Genomic DNA, 20,438 nt, shown 5'->3' with positions numbered 1-20,438 from the left:
ATTTTTTTCTTTTCCCGTGTGACAGAAAAACAACTGTTTCTATTAGTTGTCCACTTTTACCCCATAACATGTTCAGTAATCAGGTAAATTATTTCACGAAGAACATTATAGAAACATGGAAATCTGAAAATATGAGAGTAAAAATAAAAAGATTTAATACATAAATAAATATAACAATGATGGCTAAATTGTACTAATAATTCCTGTTTTTCATTCAGTAAGAGTCTCTGTTTTGAAATATCATTGACACTACCAGAGCATATTCTATGTGTACATTGGAGTGCTGCAGAACCTCAAGCACCTGACTCAGAATTTAACTCCAGCTGGAGAATTTCAACAATTGTTTACTGCAGTTTGGACAAGGGCTCAAATTTCCAAGCAAGATTTTTTCTGTAAGTGAACTTTCAAATTAATGAAACGGAAGGGAATTGATAGATAAAAGACTATCATCTGAATGTCTTTTGAGATGGAGGATGATTGTTTCAGGGAAAACTTTACATTCTGCAAATGAAATGTTTGACACCGATTAGCATTTACATGGCACAATAAAGGTGAACAGTTTCTTCAAGAAGTAAAAAGGAAGGCAGGCATGGCAAGCAACCAGCAAGGTGAAAACATAAAAGAGCATGGAAGCAAAATTACTAGCACATGAACTGTGAGGAAACCAAAAGAAAGAGAGTATTAAGACTGTTAAGGGAAGAACAGGACTAGAAAGCATGTAGCAGGGGAGTGGCATAACAATAAGATCTGGCAGGAGGTTGTCCCTACAGTGGAATTCCACATGAAGAATTTCATAAGGAAGGTGGTTATGAAAGTGGAACTTCCGTGCCACTTAAGCTGCAATGTCAGTGAGAATTCATGAATTTGAATGATGTGGAAAATGAGAAGAGAAATAGGAAGGAAAAACAACAATATTACAGAACTAAACAGAGGCGTTAAGAACCATGAAACTGTAGCTGAGGACACAGATAAGTGACATGCATGACTTTGATAGCTAAAACTATCAGACAAGGAAGAAACACACACACACAAAAAGAAAGAATATACCAAAAAGTTCAAGCCACATCCCTACTGATGTTCTGACATAATCTGCAACCTAGTGTTCATTGACAAAATTATCTTTTTATTCTATAAGCAAGTGAGTGAAATATAAGGTGAAATTTCTGATAGGTGAACATGTGAGGTATGCGAAGTGGGGACAGGATACTGGGAAGCCAATGAGATATAGTAGTAGAACTCAAAACAGTATTTCTTGCTGCAGAATAAAATACCTAGTCTTCACCAAAAGCTATTCTGAGGAAATGCTTGAATCTTCCACTCATCCCTGATAGAGAACTCAGGCTCCTGTTCTTTAAGCAGGAGAAAACTCCTGTCTGTCCTATCACATTAGAAAAAAAAAAAATCACGAAAACCACAAAAAACCCTCAAAGAAAACTAAACAAGTAAACTCCAACAAAAAACTATTATTGAATTTAATTCAGTTTATAATGTGGGCTTTCATAGGAAATTGTAAGTGCGAGTGTTCAAGGTGTGTATGTGTTCAAGCAGAAGCAGAGGAGGAGTTTAGTGTCTGTAGGTGAGAGAATGGGAAGTCTGAATGTTCATATCAATGTGTGCAAACACTGAGTTAAGCGGATAGTACATTTAAGAGAGCTGTGAATGCAAGTGGAAGGACAAACAGAGAAGTGAAAGAACAGCTGAAAGGGAGTGTTGAGATGGAATAAGCTCATCACATAACACTAAACTATTGAAGTAAAGAAATTGTTAGATACTGAGATACTAAAAGCAAAAAAGATGTTGCTAAACAGAAAGATTGTCACAAAGATGAGGAAAGATTATGAAAATCTGCAGTCTTCAAAAACAGCTTACAAGGAAAACAAGACGGAAAAAAAAGTTTAATAGAGGACCCTACTGTCAGAAAAACATGCGGGGGAAAAAAAGAAAGGAAAAAATAAAACTTCAAAGAGCACACAATTATTTTAATTAGTTGGGAAAAAAAAACAGAAAAAAAGTCAAATTGTTAAATTAAATGAGACAGCTGAAAATGTGGGATGCTGAAGACTGCCCCAAGCAGCAGGGTGCCCAGAGCCAGCTTTCACTATAAAGTTTGAAAATCATTGCAATATGATGTTTGCAAATGATTTAAGTGTGCTAACTTTGCAGATATTGTTACTTCCAATTTCTGTGACATAGCATGTGTCTTACAAAAAACAGGCTAACCCTTTGCTGATTTATCAGGAACTACATTTTTTTCAGCAATTGTGTAGGAAAGTACTGCTTCAGAACCTCAATTTTACTTCAGTGTATACTGTTTCTGACTGCAAAACATTCTGACCACAAAGCCATTTTCGGCTTGCAGTAGTTACACGATGATTCGCAATACTTGGGTCTGTAGATCTCTATATTCCATTAACCTGAGCTATGTAGCATTTATTCCCAAAGAATATGATTACAGAAAGCGAAAGAAATAGGGACTTTGGGTACTAAAACAGAAAATGGGTGAACATTGTGCCTTCTAGAAAATGAATCCATAACTCTTTTGAGGGTCAAGTATATTCACTGAATTACAGATTAGATGATGAGACCAGACCAAATAAAAAAACAGATGCCACAGTTGTCAGTTTTCTCCAGAATCTGCCCTTCCACTTGACACTTCTATCATATATGTTAATTGATTAATTATTTTATCAACTCAAATGATAATGCCACGTGCGTGATTCATGCACTTGTCAAGTACCGTGGAAGGCTGTGTCTAGATGATTCCCCGTATGCATATCCTCATCTTAGATTAACAGCTCCTCAGAGTCAGTTTCAGTCTCTCAGGTTTATCCTTTACTCTGTATTAACCAGTTAACAACATGTACATCTTCATTCCTTTTCCAGCTAGTGTGTCAGCTCGTAGTTCAAGCACCACTTCAGGGGACTGTCTTGCTTTCTGTGATTCTGCTTTATATTACCTCTGGATTGCAGCTCATAATCACACCTTCAGTAAAATAAAACATGGCTGAAAATCTAATTTACAATGTTGATTATTTGGGATTTTTCCCAGTGCCGTAGGACAATTTAAAATCAAGTAAATCGTTAAAAAGCATCATGGCACAATGTATGCTTTTCCTGACTCTCAGAGAGTTGTATAGGTTTGCTTGGGTTTTCACAAGTAGGTTATGGGAGAAAGACCAACCAATGAAGGTCTTACATCTCTCTTGTGTCTCTGCAAGTGCAGAGATTGATACTTAGTGTAAGGTCTGCTAGAGTTCTTCAAAACATCTGAAAAGACCAATGAAGCTACCACAGCATTTATTTAAGGAATGACTCTTATTTTTCATGTTGTCACTACAGGGGACCAGTTTAGTTTATTTTGTTGTACTGCTTGCTTGTTTGTATTGTCTTTCTGGACTGCCAGAGATACATTCTTCTTCTCATGTAGAAATTTTGTTACAGTCATATTTTTTTCTTCTGAGTATTTATTCTTTTTTCTTCCAGAATCTTTCATTATTACTTGACAGATAAATTTCTTTGTGCTTCTTGGAACATACTGTGTCAGCTATTTGTGTTGGAACAGATTACAATATCTGCCTCCAAGTTGTTGTCACACATTGTATGTTAAAATATCTCTTGCAAGATTTGTGTGTGTTTTGGCTGATACTTAGTCACTCTGAAGGAAACAGTATTGCTTATTACGTTTATACCTCAATGGACAGTATTGTTCCACCTCCCCATATATCCTGCTGTGGTGTTTTAATTCCTCTGCTAGGAGATCCATACAGACTCTCCTGCTGGCAAACAGAATGTAATGCATGAACTTACTAATTACTTGCAAAATTATTTGCAGAATTTTCAAATAGTCTCCTGGAAACAATAGATATTCTAGGAGTTTAAGAAGATTTCTTCCCCTGTGCTGTATCAATTTGAGAAATAAACATGATCCCTTCTGTTTTCTGGGTGGAGCAATAAGACCACATAGTGCGTAAATTCTCTTGGCTTGACTGGTTAGAAAAAATGTTGTACTTAGGTGTTGTAAAAGAGACATAAAAAGATAACAAAAACAATCTTCATCATGCACTCCATTTTATTTAGCTTCTTCTCCTGCTATTATGGGAGGTATTATGCATTTCATATATTAAGAAAAGTGATGAAGCCAGATTAGATGATGCTTTATTTACAAAGTTTACCTTTGCATTCATCACAGAGTTAATTTCTTCTAGTATGACAAATCCTGTTACAACTTACATGTGGATCTAGCTCTGCAAGCAAATTAGAATCTATGGTATTTTGGTGCTGCATGACTGTACCTGTTTTATAAATATAGTCTACATAAAAGGAAGATTTTCAGGATATTCTATGGTTGCAGCTTTGTTCTGAAGTTTTGTTTGGTGCTGTTTCATATTCATGATTCTACATAATATTTGCTACCTCAATTATTTCAAAAAGTACTTTCATAGTGAACTGCGATGTTTGTTGCAATTTATAGTGGTCTTCTTTTTAACTATATGCTTGTTAGTTGGTGAATGACTTAGTACAGTAGAACAAACCTTTAATGAATCTTTATCAATTTGATGTTGTTATAAGATTCTTTGAATTTGTATACTGCTGTAATCATACTCTTGGTGGAGCTTTTGTTTTATTTATCATATTTTGCTTTGTATATACAAGGATTTTCTTGTCTATATTTTAAAGAGTTACATGGCATTGCCATTAGAGAAAAAATGATCTCATAAATCTTATTGTTTTTCAAAGAGATAAAATGTGTCATACACAATGTCATAATATAGAACCGTTTGCTTCCACAGCCAAAAATGCACAGATTGTGGGTCTTTTTACAATTATACTAGTGCTGGACCATGACTATCACTTTAACTTTTAATAACTGAGAAGAAAAAAATTGTTTAGAAAAATAAAAATTAGACTTGTAAAATGTGTATCCGAATGTGCAGGAATTACTAGATCCACAAAAAGGAATTTTGTTTTTTATTCTCCATCTGTGTACTGAAAGTCATGATATTAGAAAAAAATACTGAAACTGCCTGAGAAAAACTAGATATATAAACCTGTGAGCTGTAAAATTTTGTCCACATGGGTAAAATGCTATCTAATGTTGTTAATATGTGTACTATGGGGCATAGATCTTTATTCTTCATTCGCACAGGTTTTCTTTCTTTGTTCTGTATTAGACGGATTTGTTTCTTCCTATTAGGAAACTAGTTTCCTAGCTAGTGCATGTTTAGCATGTTACAAAAGTGAAACAGCTTCCAAAGAAAGGAATGAGATCACCAGCCAGCCACTACCAGTGCAAAATTCTTTCTCTATGCTAGTGCTCTTAGCACTCACCTCAGAAAGAAAGGAAATAGCTTCAAATCTCCTTAAGCACTGACAACAGGCCTGGCTCAAGGACAGAACAATTGTATATTTCTTTGCAAGTGTGCAAGATAAGCCAAATAATTGAGTTGATCTTAGAATGAGACACTTCATATTTAAAAGAAATGTTAGAAAAGAATTACTTTCATTTAGCCTGTTCTTAAATTTTCTGTTGGAACCTTTGAATAACTTAGAAATTTTTTAATTAAAAAGAACAAACAAATGATAAATTTTTATCAGGATTTAAAAATGTTTAAGTGAGATTATGTAGTATCTTTTGGGGACCAGTTTTGATTTTCATAAATTGCTTGAGAACAGCAGAAATTGATATCTATTCACTGAAGTGTGCATTCACTGAAGTGTGAACAAGAAAGAACTTGCATAAATATTCATTTTTATTTTTTACTTCATGAGTTACCATACAAACTAGTTAAATCTAAATAGGTTAAAGGAAGGATTTACATGTTGAAGCTAAAAAATGCTGTACTATTTTGTCACAGAAATGCATAGATGACAGTGGTGCTACTAGTAAAAAGGTAATGTCAGTGAAGACTTTGTGTGGGATATGACTCAAATTAAAAATATAACAAACTATTAATAAAAGTAGGAGGAAGAGAAGTCCAAAAAAAAAGCATTTTTCAACATTTCAGTTGAAAACTGTGACTTTATGAGATAAAGTAATCATTTATACGAACACCCACAAAGCCAAATAGAAGAAAAAATTAAATGAGGAACCGAGTTTTACATTTTAGGATGGAGTGTCTAGTCTATGCTATTTCTGCTCATGTGTCAGCTACTGGACAGTTTCAGTCTTCAGAGTAAAAGTAATTCTTTAGTCACCCTGCATTTAGAAGATTGGTAAATATTATTTTCTTTGTCCTTCTCAAGAGATGCAAAGATTCTTTTTGCAGCCAAAAGTAAACAATGGAATAGGACATTGGAGATGACCAGGATAGAATGTTGGGTCACCAGCTCAAAAAGTCAGAGGGAAGTAAAAATATTATGGGAAATATCATAAATAATCTATTAATTTACTTTGAAATGTGAGCATGAAGTAAGATCTGACAGACCTAATCCATAGCAGCTCCTCTACCTGATGTAACTCTACACTGCCTACATTCTTCTTTGAAGATTTTTTTAAAAAGCATTGAAATATAGCTTAAATTTCTTTTGAAAAAAAAATACATGTATGTATTAACCACAAAAGAGTAAAGTGGGAGTACTTTATTTGTTTGGGTTTTGTTTTCTTTCATCAGCTCTTGTAATCTCTATGGACAATTGACTTTGTTTTGGTCATTGAACAGTTATTTATAATGGTTTAAACGTATTATGCATTTTTATTTTGCAAATTTGGCAGCAGGTTCTGTCTACTTAATACCAGTGCACTGCAAAATCAGGTTAACAAAAGAACAGTCCTTGTGATTAGGAGAATTGTCTAAATTTCTCAGAAAACTGAAGAACCTTTTATGAATGCTCACATATGTCTAAAGACTAAGAAGGCCAAGGAATACTTACTAGTCATGGATCTTCCAAGTGCTCTATTATTACTTAGAAAGGCAGAATATTCATCCCAAATTTTCAGAGAGTCTTCAACTGCCATGTCAAAACTCTACTGCAATTTGGCAGCTAATAACAAGCAGTGGTATGTTGTGCTGAAAGCTGCATGTGGCCATTGCAGTGGCATGAAAACAATTAAAATCTTGTTTCCTCTGACATGTTTTTCAATGCACTTCTGAGCCAACTGCCTTTTTTGTTTTCTAAATTACAAGCAGTTTGTGAAGGAAATGCATGACTACTTTTACTACTTAAAATCTATGGTAATTTATTTAATAACTTCTAATTTAAAGAAAAACGAAAGACAGTTGTTGATATTACAAGGCATGTTCTTATGTACATAATAGAAGGAAAAGTGTCAGCTGAGAAAACTAATATTATTTAAAGTAGATACAGTACATGATAAAAAATATGCCTGCTATTAGTTATTAAAAATAATAATAATAATAATAATGATAATAACAACTATAATAAATGGTATCTTATTTTTTTCCTGCAGTTGCTCAAACTGTTTGCTGTGTTAATACACAGAGCATTTATCTTCATACCATTAATCTGTTGTGTTTGCATTTTACTGGAAACCCGTATAACAAGGTAGTGAGTCATTACGTCATATTACTGATTCACCCACATTGTCCTATTGAAGACAATGGAAATCACTCAAGTCTCATCTAACAGCAATATTTTATTAATGGGAGCAATTTTATTAATAGGTGCCATGATACCCTGTTGTCATTTTCACTTGCAGCACAGTGCTGCTGATAAAACTTTTAATTGGACCTTCTCAGTCACCTTGTGAGGAATATGTAATTATATAGTCCTCCCACATCTGTAGTGAATTAGATTCAACAGATTAAAAAGAGAAAGCAAGAAAGTGAAGATGTGGTGTTGGATGTCTCTTATTACTTGTAGTTTTCTACAGTGTAAAAGTTGCCATAAAAAATAGTCATATTAAATCATCTTTCTAAATGATTCAAAAGAATAGGTGTGCTAAAGTTTACCCACATTTTTGGGTAAACTAAACTGTATTCTTGGGGAGCCTGAATCTCTTCATTGACTAGAGCTACTAGCTCAAATGTGGGTTTCTGTTCTTCAGCCATACACACCCATCAGCATCAGAGAATGGCTGAGCCTGGAAGGGACCTCTGGATGTCACCTGTTTCATCTCTCCTGCTCAAACAGGGCCACGTATGGACAATTGCCCAAGATCTTGTCAGAGAGTTTTTGAATATCTACAAAGAATCCACAACCTCTGTCGGCAACCTGTGCCAGTGCTTGCTCATCCTCACATTAATTAAAGTATTTCCTGATATTCAGATGGATCCTATTGTATTTAATTTTGTGCCATTTTTACCTGTTCTGTCACCGGGCACCACTGAGAAGAGCCTAAGTCTGTCCTCTTTACACCTTCATACATATGGATATGTTATCTTCAAAGCCTCTTCTTCTCCAGGCTGAACAATCCCAGTCCTTCCCGTCTTTCCTTATACAGTAGTGCCCCAATCTCTTCATCATCTTTGGGGCGCTGGACTCTCTGAAGAAAGACTTTAGTGTCTGGTAAACAGAAGGGAACATTTTCAGACACGCTAAGAGAGGCTGTTGATTCAAAGAAGACATTTTCTTGAACATTCCACCACCAAAGAAGGTCTGCATTGCAGATAAAAAGAGCATCAAAAGTGGCAGCCTTTCTGTATCTAAGCATTCTTGTTTTCTTTTTGTCCTTCTTTCTGTCCTCCCAACAGCTTTCACCATTTTTATCCACTCTTTTGGAAAGATACAGTTTTAAATTTATTATTCGTGGTTGGTTCATTGACTTCTCTTTCAGTTTTGACTTACCTTTCAATTTTACCTTGAATAAGTAAGTGTTATTTCAGTGTGTTTCTAGACCTTCTAAATAATTTTCTCTTTGTTATCATTCCTGCCTTTGTGTTTTTTACAATACACAGGTCTTTAGTTCACAAATTATTATAGTTTTGACACAGAGTATAAAACATTCTAATTGTACCTTTAAAATTTTTACTGGGTTTACCTAAAAAGATGGAGTTGCTGTGCCTAAGATCCTTTATATATATGTACGGTGATGAGAGAGGGGAATAACAGTAATTACATTAGTTATGGTAGAAGTGAGGAGCATTGAACTGCTGCTACAACATCTCTTTACTCGTTCTCTTTGAACTTTAATGGTAAAAGAGCAGATTTGATGTATTTGGTTTGGCTGGAATGGAGTTAATTTTCTTCATAGCAGTGTGTATGTTCCTGGGTTTTGGATTTGTGACTAAACCAGGGTTGACAACACAGCAGTATCTTGGTTGCTGCTGAGCAGTGCTTGCATAGCATCATGGCTTTTTTTTTCCTGCTACTCTGTCCCTACAGAAAGTAGCCTGCGGCTGCACAGGAAAATGCTCTAGTGGGCAGCAGGACGTGTCTCAGCTCATTGCAGGAGGATTGGAACTAGATGATCTTTAACTATGAACTATTCTATGATTCTATGACACACTGCTGGGGCAGCTGACCCAAATTGGCCAAACGGATAATCTGTATGATAACATATCATGGTCAGCAGTAAAAGTGCAGTGAAAGGAGGAAGAAGCAAAGATATCAGTGGTTGTATTTTTTTGTCTTTACAAGTAATGTTACACATCCTTTGAGGGCCAAAGCAGATAAACATCTGCCTGCTGATGGAAAATAGTGCATAAATTCTCTATTTTGTCTGGCTCACACGTGCATATTTAGTTTGCTTATTAAACTGTCTTTATTATGACTCATCGGTTTTTGGTTTTAGCTGTTCCAGTTCTCTACTCCATTCCACTGAGTGAGCAAGCAGCAATGCCTAGCTGCCTGCTAGGGTCAAGTCATGAAAGCTGAGAAGGCTAAATTCCCCTATGCATATTTACAATACCCCTCTAGAAGCCTCCTCTATTATATAAATATATCAAAATACATTTTCTGAAGGTATATCTGAAGGAAACAATCGGGTGAAGACAGATGTATCAAAATCAAAATTCGAGACTGAAAAAACCAAACCTTGATTTCTAGAGGATTCAACACCCCTATGCACATCAAACTGCAAGCCTTTTCACTTTCAAGTGAAAAAGCTATTTATTTATGTTCCAGAGACATTATTAAATAAAACATTCTGGATTTTATACACTGCCCAACATATATCATAAGAAAGGTACCCTTGGCAGAAGTTGTAAAAAAATCCTCATATGTAATTGTGAAATGATTTTAAAATAACCAAGTGCAATACATTAATCTATTATCTTTCTCTTCAGATAGAAACATTGTATTGGGCTAGTTACAAAACTACAACAATGACAACTCCTATGTACACAAAAAAAACCCCAACCCACCAAACTCCAAAAAATCTAGATCTTGTAAAAGAAAAACAAAATGAAACAAACATGAATATGCAAGCCTTCATTGTTTGTCATTCCATATACTTGTGCAATAAAATTTACACAAACATTTCAAGATCTTTTTGTTACATGCAAATAAAACAATAGAGTTTTTCATGAAGATTCTTAGTTCTATTTCTTCACTTCTTTAGGAATACTTGAGTTTAAAGTCTTATATTTTAAAGTTACTTCTGATTCATTTTGTAAACAAAGCAGATTTTAGAAACTCCACAAAATTATCAACTTGAGAGCCCTTTCGAATATCAAGGATTTCCTGTTTATTGAAATCCTTTTTTTATCTTCTGTGTAAAAATTTTTATTCTAAAAGGAAATATTCTCAGTGTCAATTGTTTACAACTCATGAGTCAGGCCTCAACAACTACAGGATTTAGAACTGTGACAATAAACAGTGGAGATGTCATGGAAGTGTTGGCTTACTGTCAACCTTGATAATAAGTACCATGGATTTTTCTAAGCCTAAGGTTTGTAGTAGTCAGTTCAGAAATTATTGGCTCTCTGAAGCCTTAATAGGACTGAGGTGGTAGACAAGGCAAAAATTAAGCCTGCTGTGCTAAATTAAACATGTCACACTCTGAAACCATCAAAGCTAGGGATCACCAATAAAATATTGTGTCTTAATAGCTCTATAGCTACTCTTAGAAAGTAATTCTTTGTTCCAGGTTTAAAAGTAGTTTCTGTGCTACTAAGAACTCATCTTCAGCATGTATCACTGATAAATGCCCTTAGGAGAATTGTTCTGTATATTAAGTGATATCCTACCAAAAATAGCATGCAATCTACTATGTGGTGTGGGATTTAACTGGCCTATATTTAGATATCTCTATGTGACCTGGATACCAACATAGCTACTCTTGTTACAGGAGAACTAATCGATATGTTCACTCATTCACTGGAGCCTGGAAAACTATTCAGTTTACCCTAAAGTAGATATCTCATATGGTGTCTAGACTCTATACCTCTGGCCTCCAACAAGTGTATTGACTAGACCTCCACAGACATAATAGGTGCTTGTAGACTTAGGTTACATGTAGAGACTTCCATTGCAAATATCTGAAGTTAAGGATACCTTAATCCTGTCTAAATTAGGGTTGGTAGCAATTCCCCATTCTTTTTAGTTCTCAACTTGTGAACATAATATATTTTTACATGTTTTAAGTATGTTATGTTGGATATGAAGGGAGTCAAGAGGAGTCAGGTAGAACTGAATTTCTCCTGATTTTATCAACAGGAAGGAGTCTTGAAATATTTATTCTGTTGATTAAGACCTCAACAACAGAAGTCATTTGATGTTGCAAGATACTCAATTTCCATTCTAAGTAAAAATTAAATTCTGACACCTGATAGTAACACAAATTTAAAAGTGAAATTGAAGTGCCTCTTTTAGTTTCCTAAACAATTGATTAAAAAAAGTGTTCAAATTCCATTGAATTATTTTAAACTAAACGTCTAGAAGACGTGATGTTAAAAAGATGTTCCTTATGTATGATGTCAGAATCCTTCAATTTGTGAAACCTGTATCAACGAATTTGAGGAGAAAACAAAAGTGTTCTCTAATCTTTTTGAAGAATGTACAACTATTTTAGCTGTAACTCTTCAAAAACCATATGAGCCAAACTTGAAAGCAATTTGTGAGCACCAATAGTTTATTTTTTGCCAAAGTATGAATAACTGGAAATTTAGGGTCACTGAGGAAGGTTAAGGTCTGAATAATCTGCTCTTATGATGAGTACTTGTCATGGAAAGTTGGATGTTGAAGAAACACAGTGGACAACACAATGAGAATAATGGTTTGATATATGATTTATACAGAAAGAACACTGTCAATGTCAGGGAAAAATATGAAGTACTAGATTTATCATTGATATGAACAGTCTTTCTATGAAGGACTGAGCATGGAAGCAGAGGCTAGAGCTTGGTCTGTTACAGACATTGCCATGGAAGCCAGAAATGTGAGAGGTGTTGATGAAACCCTGGTAATGTCAAAAAGAGGGACAGAGCTCTGGCTGTGTTAAATGGTCGCTATAGAACACTAGCTCTATCAGAGATGAGGCTAGAGCTCTGTCTGTGTCAGAAATGAGTATGGCGCTCTGAGTATATCAGTGTTTGCCTCTGATATTTGACTATACTAAAGACAGCCAGGAACGGGCACCTGGCTTTTTCAAAGCTGGGCACAAAGCCCTGACTTTGCCAATATTTGCCATTGAGTTATTATTTTATCATACAGTAGGATATTATTTCTGATATATCTATGATTTATCATTTATGTCAGTTTAACAGTCACCTCTACCTGAGATCAATGTTTGTAAAGTGTCCTCACATGTCAGAAACATAACTAAAGATATATCCATACAAGAAGCCTTTAAAGGAGCCAGTTCTATGTTTTTCTTACTATTTCAATAATATATTCATATACATAAGATATAAATAGGAGGAAAGTGTGCTTTTTCATTTGTTTGTGGTTAAAATGACATGCTGATCACAGCAGATTTATCCTTTGTATTTGCCTAAGTCATACACCTGTACGAAGCTTTGTTACTTAACATAAAAATCTGATGGCATTAGTGGTAATTTAGTGCTTGGTTTCATAAGATATAACAATGGGTTTTATATGGGAAAATGGAAAAGTGCTCCTATTTTTGTCAGATGCATTTGAAAATATTTTGTCTGCTGGATTACTTGTTGCCAAAGAGCAGTAGGATACTCTTAAATTGCATTGATTTTGTCTTGGTACTAAACTAAAAATGCATTTATTGAAAAAGTATTACAGTGTTTCAGATTTTGTTCTGAAATTCTCTCTGTGCCTATGTATGTAATGCAAGTCTGTACATACCAAAAAATCAGAACGGTCTTGTTGAAATTATCCAAGATTCTGATCTGATCAAGACAACAAAGTAGTTTTAGGCATTTTGCATATAACTTAATATCTATGCAAAAGCACTGTTGGTGAAGCCAGATTGTGAAAGTTTGCATTATAGAAAAGCTGAAAGAAAATTCTTTATTAAATCAGTGGCAGTTTGTATATAGGTGAGAAGGAAAGCTATAAAAATAATTATGTCAAAAAAAGCTAAATATCTTCTTTTATGGAAGGTGAATGGCTCTACGTAAAAAAGGTATAGAGTAAGTGAGTTCTCTTACTTTTTATTGTAGCTCTTGTCACATTATATGATCAACCAACTGTAAATATTCAAGTTTTACCCAAGGGTTTTTTCCAGAATCATAGAATTGTAGAATCCCTAGATTGGAAAAGACGTTAAGATAATCAAGTTCTGCTATACCTGTAATCAGCCTTCTTCACTACTTCTATCAGATATTTCTAGTCTGGCCAGAGCTCAAAGGCAGACATTACTTTGAAGGAAATAATCTGTCTAGATGAAGCTGGAGAAAAGGTACTTTTTCCTGATGGAGGATAAGAATGTCAAGTTAAAGGTTTCTTGTTATTGGACAATATCTGTTTCATGTTTTAATTGTTAATAGAGAAATTGACAACAAGTATGCAATTAAGTGAATTTTGAATAGTTGTGGTCAGATCTGTGTCAGATGACATTGTATTGCATTACATATACTCAACCAGACAACATTTGAAATTGTAAAGAAAGCTGGATCTGATGTACATGACGTGCCCTTTTAAAAGGCATGCTTTGTACTTTATTAATTAATACTCTGAGGTTGTTTATATTTAGCCATCAGCTCCATCTGGGCCAGCAGCAAGATACCTCATGAAAGCGCAGATAATGAGCTGTTATACTTTCATACAAATGCCTTGTGTTTCGTTATCAAAGTCTGTTTATATGTCTGTTCAGGCATTCAGATGAAGATAAAGTGTTATATAGAAGAGTAAATACAGAAAAAAATGAATTTTTTCCTTCCTTTGTTAATGAAGCAACGAGGTGAAGTTAGAGGGCAAAAAGTAATTCTCGAGTTCATTATTAGTTAAAAGTCTCTGCAGAATTTATTCCTCAGCAGTTCTGCTTTTATGCCTATATAAAGCTTTAGCATTCCGCAGCACATGTCTTAAAAGCTTGTTAAAGGACTTTGTTAGCTACAGCTTTCTGCCTTATATGCAAACCCTCTGTATGTTCTTGGTCCCGAGGTCTACAATCTGATTCTCTACCAGTTATGTAAATTATAGATGGATTCTTTCTAATGTTCTGGCAAAAAATCTTTCCAGACTTCTGTGTGACCCTTAACAATCTGACTGTATTTTGCCTCTAACATGGATTCATGACTAAACAGCATGATTTGAACTAGTTTTTGAGTATACATAGATTTTTTTTTCCCTGAACTCAATACCCAAAGAAATCAAGGATAAAGACTTTCCTTTCTGAATGAGAGTATGTTTGAAATATGTAAATGAAAACTGTTTGAAAGGAGCTATGATGATCTCTATGTTCTTTGCTTTACAACACTCATCTAAAATAAAATTGCATATTATGTGCACCTGTATATTCTATTAAGAAGATAAACAAGTATTTGCAAACACTATTTCCATTTATCAAATGGCTTGTATTTTGTTTATATGGCAGCAATAAAAATTTGGAAGGGAATAGAAAGAGAAGAGTTGGAGAAGAAGTTATAGTTCTGATATTACTTGATACGAGCTTATTTTGTAAGCATTAGAAATTAGAGTACACATATACAAAGAATAAAATATGGCTTGCCTGTTGAAGGGAGTTCAGCTGGCAAGGGAAGAGACAACTAATTGTCAAATGGATATTTTATCAATTAAAATAAATTATTTGGTTTTGTGACCTCTCTAAATAAAACATAGTCAAGGGAAGACAAAAGAATTCCTAGCAAGATGTGTTTAGCATAGATATTAATTTAATACTCAGAACCTAGAGTAAGACAGGTTGATTTATTCACTGTATATGTGCAGGTTAGGCTTCTGAGTTCATATTTTTATTTAAAAAACACTCTGTCCTTATGTCTATGTAAAGAATAATATTTTAAGGGTTATGTTGTAGCCAAGGTGATTTCTTTTTTTTCTCTCTCCCTTTTTCTGTGTCTATATATATATGTACGCATACACACACAAAAATATTTATTTATTTCAAACTGTTTTTCAAATACCATACTACAGTTGGAAGATGTGAAAATATTTTTCTGACATTGGTCTGCACTACTTTGATTACACCAAGCTGAGTGGTGTAGTTGTCACACTGGAAGGACGGGATGTCATCCAGAGGGATCTGGACAGACTGGAGAAGTGGGCCTGTGAGAACCTCATGAGGTTCAACAAGGCCAAGTGTGAGGTCCTGCTCCTGGGTCGGGGCAATTCCCATTTTCAGTACACAGTGGGGGATGAAGTGATTGAGAGCAGCCCTGCAGAGAAGGGCTCAAACGTGCTGGTCGATGAGAAGCTCTGCATGAGCTGGCAATGTGCGCTTACATCCCAGAAGGCCAACCGTATTGTGGGCTGAATCAAAAGAAGCGTGGCCAGAAGGTCGAGGGAAGTGATTCTGCCCTTCTATTCCTCTCTTGTGAGACCTCATCTGGAATACTGTGTCCACTTCTGGAATCCTCAATGTAAGAAGGATATGGAGCTGTTGGAACAGGTCCAGAGGAGGGCTACAGAGATGATCAGAGGGCTGGAGCACCTTCCCTACTAGGACAGGCTGAGAGAGTTGGGCTTGTTCAGCCTGGAGAAGAGGAGGCTCAGAGGAGATCTTATAGCGACCTTCCAGTACCTGAAGGGAGCCTACAGGAGAGCTTCCAGTACCTGAAGGGAGCCTACAGGAGAGCTGGAGAGGGGCTGTTTCTAAAGGCTTGTGGGGATAGGACAAAGGGGAATGGGTATAAACTGGAGAGGGGCGGATTTAGACTGGACATTAGGAAGAATTTCTTCACCATGAGAGTGGTGAGGCACTGGCACAGGTTGCCCAGGGGGATAGTGGCTACCCCCACCCTGGTGGTGTTCAAGGGCAGGTTGGATGGGGCCTTGGGCAGCCTGATCTAGTGGGATGTCCCTGCCCATGGCAGAGGGTTTAGAACTCGATGATCTTTAAGGTCCCTTCCAACCCTAACTATACCATGACTATGACTATGACTATGATATGTTGGAATATCACAAAGGAAGAGAAATCTCTGATGTAAGTTATAATCAGTTTTAATCTAGAGTATTTTTTACAAATAATTAGATAAGAAAAAAATAAGGATTTTTTTTAAAAAACAAACACATTTTTTCACAAAACAGTGCAATTTATTAGAAGTTAAATACTTTCTGAAAATTTAAGAATCTGTCCCAGTTTAACTTCTGACACATCTCTTCTCTGATGCCCCTACAATGTCGGACAAGGCCTTGCTTTCTGAAGCCATTCTTCAAGAAGCAGGTATCTGCATCTGCCTTTTTCTTGCCTTTCTTTTTGTCCGAGTTATATGGGTCTCCACAGTTCTTTTTCTTCAGACCCTCGAAGCTTGTGCCACAAATGCCCATCCCAGAGCCTCATCCTCTGATGTTGCTTCTATGCATCCTCTGATAGTCATATCCACTTGGGAAACAAATTAAAAAACAGATTTCTTAACCTTCATTTATATGTGGTCAGATCAGAAAAAAAAAAGAAAAAAAATTAAAAAAGAAAGAAGATACTGTCTTGTACAAAGATGTAAAGGCAAAATTTCATAAATCCAAAGCTGCACATATGAAAACATCTAAAAAAATCTATTTTCAGTGTGCTGAGTTACTTAAATTTCTTGATATTTTGTTGTGCATTTGGGTTTTGTCCTTAATTATTTCCTGAGCTTTTTCATGTACTTACTTACTTTACTTTTTTGCAATAACATGGCCACTAAAGACTTGCAGAAGTAATCAATTTACTGTGTGATGCCATTAACATTTGCCATATTTCCTGAAAAAAAAATAATTATTTTTTTTTTTTAAACCCAGGGCAATATCTTCTTAGAATCATAGAATCCCTAGGTTGGAAAAGACCTTTGAGATTATGAAGTCCAACTGTACCTGCCCACTACTAAATTGTATCCCTAAGTATTCTTCTACCCATCTTTTGAATACCTCTGGGGATGGTGACTCAACCACCTCATAAGCAGCCTGATGACAGTGCTTGATAACGCTTTCAGTGAAGAAGTTTTTCCTATTGGCCTGTCTGAACCTTCCCTGGAACAGCTTGAAGCCATTGCCTCTTGTTCCATCACTTACCACTTAGGTGAAGAGACCAACATGTACCTCTCTACAACCTCCTTTCAGGTAGATGTAGATGGTGATAAGGTCTCTCCTCAGCCTCCTCTTCTCCAGGCTAAACAACCCCTGTTCCCTCTGCTGCTCCTCATAAAATTTGTTCTGCAGCCCCTTCACCAGCTTTACTGCTCCTCTATGGACACTCTTCAGGACCTCAATGCCTTTCTTGTAGTCAGAGGCCCAAAACTGAACACAGTATTTGAGGTACAGCCTCACCAGTGCTGAGTACAGGGGCAGAATCACTTCTCTGGTCCTGCTGGCCAAGCTGTTTCTAACCCAAGCCAAGATGCTGTTGGCCTTCTCGGCCACCTGGGCACACTGCTGGCTCATATTCAATCAGCTGCCAACCAACACCCCCGTGTCCTTCTCTGCCAGGCAGCTTTCCAGACACTGTCACCCAAGCCTGCAGCACTGCATGGGGTTGTTGTGTCTCAATTTCAGGACTCTGCACTTGGCCTTGGTAAAGTCCATGCTGTTGGCCTCAGCCCATTGATCCAGATTGTTCAGATTCTTTTGCAGAAGTTCCTCACCCTCAAGCAGATCAACACTTTCTCCTAGCTTAGTGTCATCCACAAACTTACTGAGAGGACATTGAACCTCTTCATCCAGGTCATTGATAAAGATATTGAACAGAACTGGACCCAGCACTGAGCCCTGGGGAACACCGATTGTGACCGGTCTCCAAATGGATTTAGCTCCATTTACCATGACTCTTCCCAGGGGGTTTTAACCCAGCAGAGGGTATGCCTGTCCTGTGGCATGACAGACAGTTTTTCAAATAGAATAATGTGAGAAATGGCATCAAAGGCTTCACTGAAGTCCAAGAAGACTACATCCACAGCCTTTCCCCCATCCATTAAGCAGGTCACCTTGTCATAAAAGGTGACCTGGTTAGTTTGGCAGGGCCCGCCTTTCATAAACCCATGCTGACTAGTCCTGATCACCATGTTATCTTGCATGTGCTGTGCGATAGCACTCACCTGTTCCATGATCTTCCCTGGCACTGAGGTCAGATTGACAGGCTTGTAGTTTCCCAGATCCTCCCTACTGCCCTTCTAAATGGGTGTAACGTCTGCCAGGCAAACATCTTCAGGTACAATTTAAATGGGGCTGGGGTGAGGGTTCAATAGAATTGCCTCTTCTGGTGGCACTAGCAGCTTATCCTGACTCAGTATGGTTGTTGAATGACAGTGTGAACCATGTCAAGAGCTACTTTGTAGCCAGATTAATTTATCTAAGTTTTGTCTGTTCAGAGTAACACCTAGTGCACACATGCATGTCCTGAGCCCAGGGTGGTGCCTCAGCTTCAGTTCACAAGTGATCAGTTATTAGTGATTTAAAAAACACTCGAAGACTGTATACCACAGATACATCGAAATCTGACTTCCTCTTAACAGGCTTGACTACTTCTCTAATACCATACCAATCAGAATCGTCTTTTCTAGTTCATTCTTCTTTATAGCCTGTGACAGGGTATTACTTACCTCCTTGAGAAGGGGTCACTTTTAATGTGTCACCATCCCTTTTACTGAGTTCTAAATTGTTTTTCCTTCTTTTTCTAGTCCTTAGATGTTAGTGTCCATTGTTCTGCAGATACAGATAATTTAAAGATTATCAGAAATTGTAACTTTTGACTATTTTCTTAACTAAGGCTAATCAGAAGCTAATGGTGTTATTTCATACTTTAATGTTTTGATTCTTAAAGCAACAGCAAAGCCTTTTAACTTGTTTGGTGAATACAGATTTCAAGTTCTCATTTAGAAAAAGACATCAAAGTATCAAAGTGACACAGACAAACTATACATTTTCAGGGCTGGAGACAGCCTTTGACTTGGGCAGTAGAAAGCTGAGGTTCGCTGCTTTGTATAACATAACCTCAAAAAATATCTGTCACTTCAGAACTGACAGGCATAAAAGGAAGTATACCACATTGCTTTGATCAAATTCAATACCACTGAAAATTCCCAACTTCTTCTTTGAAGGAGCTTTAGAGATTGCTTTACATTGCGTAGGTAAGAACATTTTATAGGGCGCATACTTTAAATGCAGTTCTGGAGCTTTGACTAAGACAGCGTGTTATACAAAATGTCAGAAACTGCAATCCAAAAATCAGCTCAGTAGATGACTCAGGTGCACAACACTACATTTTTATTTATAATTTATATTAGTAATATTAATAATGTTATTATTATTTCTTTATGCCTTTGCATGGTTAATTCCATTAACTGGTGTCATTGATATACTAATTATCCTGGGATTAAAGTGGGTTTTTTAATAAAAAAGAAAAAGAAAAAAAGAAAGCTTGCCACAAAATATGATAGTAGGATAATAATACCTAGTAATAAAACAAAAAAAACCCAAAGACTCTTAAATATATATTAAATAAAATAGTATGTGAAATAAATACCAATATTTAACAACAAAAAAAAAGATTTGAGGAGTTTAGCTGTTTCAGATGATAAAAACCAGAAGTGAGAGTTCTACAGGCTGGGGCTTTTTCTCACTTTAAACCAAAGTCTCAGGTAGGCTTATATACTATATTTAGTAGTTAGCTTTCCAGCTAAATAGCGTGTGTGAAATCTTTTGCTATTTGTAGTTATTGTAGTTATGTAGCCTTTGGAACTTAATATACAGAAAGAATACTTGTTAAAGGGCTGTTGTGAAACCCATCTCTATCCATACAAGCTATACTTGTTTTTCGCTTCCACTGATTTACTTTTGTTTCTTTTTTAAAAGACCTGTGCAGTCTCACAGCAATTCAATCTCAACAATTCATTAATCGACTCAATTAGAAATTGGACTTTATTAGATTCCAGTACAAATCTAAAAATTATCTGTAATCACTTTAACTTTTTCGAAATATCCAACATATTTTGAAACAAAATATAATTTTATGTCTATACCTCTTTAAAGGTTTA

This window comes from Cuculus canorus, chromosome 1, assembly GCF_017976375.1.
Source record: "Cuculus canorus isolate bCucCan1 chromosome 1, bCucCan1.pri, whole genome shotgun sequence".
NCBI lineage: Eukaryota > Metazoa > Chordata > Aves > Cuculiformes > Cuculidae > Cuculus > Cuculus canorus.
Note: the sequence above shows the minus strand (reverse complement) of the source record.